Below are 4,670 nucleotides of genomic sequence, written 5' to 3'. Positions count from 1 at the left end.
CAGCCGCATCCTCCTTTCATAATGACGCCCCCTCCTCATGTTGATTGACAGGGCCAGCGAACGTGCTCGTCCTCTGGCTGGCCCTGTCTGCATTCAAAATCTGGCGCCTGCGCCGTACCTATGTTCAGTCGGCGCAGGCGCACTGAGAGGAGGACGCTCGCTCGTCACATCTACACCCGGCGCAGGCGCACTGAGGAGGGAGGCTTTAGTGGGGTGACAGAAGCCCTTTAATAGTTTCAACAGTTCAACAAAATGTTTTCCCCCATTTTTCAGTACAAGATTTGGTAAAGTAAATCATGCCATTAAAAATATAACTTGTCCTGCAAAAGAAAAATAGAAAAAGAAAAAAAGTCATGGCTCTTGGAAAGGGAAGCAGAAAAAAATGAACAAAATAAATGAAAATTTGCCTGGTCCTAAAAGGGTTAATGTTGGGACAATCCGTTTAATTCAAAGAGGGCCATAACCATCGCTCTTGTTGCAGTCGAGCTCTGCTCCTTTCTGTGGTCAGTCCCTCCCTTTCTGCTTTGACCAACGGGGTCAGACAGTGGCAAAGCAGCGAGGGAAGAGCTGGTCGCAGAAAGGGATGGAGCTTGAGTGTAACAAGAGCAATGGTGACTCCCTCATTGCACCAAAGGCTTAATTTGCATATTAAGAAAAAGTATCGTAACTTGGAGACGGAGCCTCAGATCAACAAAAGAAAGACTGTTTTAATTGGGTGAACCACAGCTATGTGTCTATGCAGACAGTTGGATCGGGAGGTTGCTGGTGACAGATTCCCTTTAAAAGTACTATAACAAATCTATACCCCACATATTATTTACATAGTAGATATGCACTAATCTAATATTGCACATCATTAATGTATTTAGCATTATTTTATGTATGTTGTTTTTTGTATTTTTATACTTTTAGATTTTATTATATTTGCCCTTTTTTAAATATTTGTTTTCATCTCTCATAGTTATCCTCACTTAGCAACCTAGGGTAGGAAGCCATAAAATGGTGGAATTGCCTGTCATAAGGTCCTTTTTACCTACATATACTGTATAATACTTCTTTATCTGTACATGCTTGTATCACACCCTGGATAATATGTTAACTGTTTCCCTCACCTCACAATACCACATGACATACCAGCATTGGTCATTTCTACCCAATTTTTTTTCTTTATATGATAGGATGTGTAATAGAGTTTTGATGGATAGGTCTATTTATGTATGAACATTTATCTTTTCCCTTTGTTTCTACTCTGTTAAAAAACTAATAAATTCTGTTTGCAAAAAAAAAATTTGCTTTCAGAATGTACAATTTTCCCATGTATTCACTTGTTTCCCCTATTTTTCTATTTTTATACATACCAGCAAGTGCTGTTCCTTATATTAAGATGGATAGAGCATTTCAAGAATCCTGGGCTGTGTAGTATGTCAATGGCGCCACCTAGCCACCAATCAAGATATCTAGGTCTGAAATCCAAAAATTAACTCATGGTATCAGTTTATGCATAATCTAAAAAACATTTATGAAATAAGTTTAAAGTGTCATACTGTGACAGTGGCGGATCCAGAGCCTGGTCTCGGGAGGGGCACTTCCAGATTATTTTCTGTCCGCCGCCACAAAACAATGGTGCTTATAGAACAGACTACACAGTGTAGAGGTATACTGTATATTGTGTGGCACAGTGTATGCTATATGTGTACAACAAACATATTTCACATGAAAACTTACAATTACTTGGCTTGGCACTTGGGGATCTCGGACGCCACTTCAACACTTTGACCGGGGGCTCGTGGAGCTGATGTGTTTTATCCTAATGAGAAAGATTTCATAATAAGGATTTGGAGAAGGGGCAGAGGGATAGCAGAGCAGGGAGAGGCTGGTGCTGCTACTAGGGGGTCATACCATGGGGGAGTAATAAAGCCCACCATAATGCCCCCCCCCCCAGTAGAAATATTTCTCCTTATAATGTGACAGTGCAAAAAATACCCCCTTGTAATGCCCCCAGTTGAGCTAATGTCCCCATAGTGCCCCATAATGTGCCAGTATAAAATACCCCTATATAGTGCCCCCATAGTGCTCCTCCACCCCGTTCCTCCTAGTGCCCCCATAATGTACCAGTATAAAATGTCCCAGTAGATGCCCTCAGTGTCCCCCATAATTTGCAAGTATAAAATACCCCTTCTTAGTGCCCCCCGTAGATGACCCCATAGTACTCCGCTCCCCCCTTCCCCATAGTACCCACCATCATTTGTCCCAGTATAAAATTCTACTGTACAGAGCCCCCCATATAAAATACCCCTTCTTTGTGGCCTCAGTAGATGCCCCTATAGTGCCCCCAATAATGTGCCAGTAATAAGAGCCCCCCATCATGTGCCAGTAATAACAGCCCCCTATCATGTGCCAGTAATAACAGCCCCCATCATGTGCCAGTAATAACATCCCCCATCATGTGCCAGTAATAACATCCCCCATCATGTGCCAGTAATAACAGCCCCCCCAATGTGCCAATAATAACAGCCCCCCTAATGTGTAAATAATAACAGCCCCCCCTAATGTGCCAGTAATAACAGCCCCCCCAAAGTGCCAGTAATAAGAGCCCCCTATTATGTGCCAGTAATAAGAGCCCCCTATCATGTGCCAGTAATAAGAGCCCCCTATCATGTGCCAGTAATAAGAGCCCCCTATCATGTGCCAGTAATAAGAGCCCCCTATCATGTGCCAGTAATAACAGCCCCCTATCATGTGCCAGTAATAACAGCCCCCCCTCAATGTGCCAGTAATAACAGCCCCCCCTCAATGTGCCAGTAATAACAGCCCCCCCTAATGTGCCAGTAATAACAGCCCCCCCTAATGTGCCAGTAATAACAGCCCCCCTAATGTGCCAGTAATAACAGCCCCCCCTAATGTGGCAGTAATAGGCCCCCATGTGCCAGTAATAACAGCCCCCCAATGTGTATATATATATATATATATATATATACTCACCTAAAGAATTATTAGGAACACCATACTAATACGGTGTTGGACCCCCTTTTGCCTTCAGAACTGCCTTAATTCTACATGGCATTGATTCAACAAGGTGCTGATAGCATTCTTTAGAAATGTTGGCCCATATTGATAGGATAGCATCTTGCAGTTGATGGAGATTTGAGGGATGCACATCCAGGGCACGAAGCTGCCATTTTAGTACAGTGAACTCATTGTCATGTTCAAGAAACCAATTTTGAAATGATTTGAGCTTTGTGACATGGTGAATTATCCTGCTGGAAGTAGCCATCAGAGGATGGATACATGTTCTCATTCTGTTTACGCCAAATTCGGACTCTACCATTTGAATGTCTCAACAGAAATCGAGACTAATCAGACCAGGCAACATTTTTCCAGTCTTCAACAGTCCAATTTTGGTGAGCTCGTGCAAATTGTAGCCTCTTTTTCCTCTTTGTAGTGGAGATGAGTGGTACCCGGTGGGGTCTTCTGCTGTTGTAGCCCATCCGCCTCAAGGTTGTGCGTGTTGTGGCTTCACAAATGCTTTGCTGCATACCTCGGTTGTAACGAGTGGTTATTTCAGTCAACGTTGCTCTTCTATCAGCTTGAATCAGTCGGCCCATTCTCCTCTGACCTCTAGCATCCACAAGGCATTTTTGCCCACAGGACTGCCGCATACTGGATGTTTTTCCCTTTTCACACCATTCTTTGTAAACCCTAGAAATGGTTGTGCGTGAAAATCCCAGTAACTGAGCAGATTGTGAAATACTCAGACCGGCCCGTCTGGCACCAACAACCATGCCACGCTCAAAATCGCTTAAATCACCTTTCTTTCCCATTATGACATTCAGTTTGGAGTTCAGGAGATTGTCTTGACCAGGACCACACCCCTAAATGCATTGAAGCAACTGCCATGTGATTGGTTGACTAGATAATTGCATTAATGAGAAATAGAACAGGTGTTCCTAATAATTCTTTAGGTGAGTGTGTGTGTGTATGTATGTATGTATACAGTACAGACCAAAAGTTTGGACACACCTTCTCATTCAAAGAGTTTTCTTTATTTTCATGACTATGAAGGCATCAAAACTATGAATTAACACATGTGGAATTATATACATAACAAACAAGTGTGAAACAACTGAAAATATGTCATATTCTAGGTTCTTCAAAGTAGCCACCTTTTGCTTTGATTACTGCTTTGCACACTCTTGGCATTCTCTTGATGAACTTCAAGAGGTAGTCACCTGAAATGGTCTTCCAACAGTCTTGAAGGAGTTCCCAGAGATGCTTAGCACTTGTTGGCCCTTTTGCCTTCACTCTGCGGTCCAGCTCACCCCAAACCATCTCGATTGGGTTCAGGTCCGGTGACTGTGGAGGCCAGGTCATCTGGCGCAGCACCCCATCACTCTCCATCATGGTCAAATAGCCCTTACTTTCAAAGTTTTCCCAATTTTTCGGCTGACTGACTGACCTTCATTTCTTAAAGTAATGATGGCCACTCATTTTTCTTTACTTAGCTGCTTTTTTCTTGCCATAATACAAATTCGAACAGTCTATTCAGTAGGACTATCAGCTGTGTATCCACCTGACTTCTCCTCAACGCAACTGATAGTCCCAACCCCATTTATAAGACAAGAAATCCCACTTATTAAACCTGACAGGGCACACCTGTGAAGTGAAAACCA

The sequence above is a fragment of the Bufo bufo genome, chromosome 2, assembly GCF_905171765.1.
Source record: "Bufo bufo chromosome 2, aBufBuf1.1, whole genome shotgun sequence".
Classification (NCBI taxonomy): domain Eukaryota; kingdom Metazoa; phylum Chordata; class Amphibia; order Anura; family Bufonidae; genus Bufo; species Bufo bufo.
Note: the sequence above shows the minus strand (reverse complement) of the source record.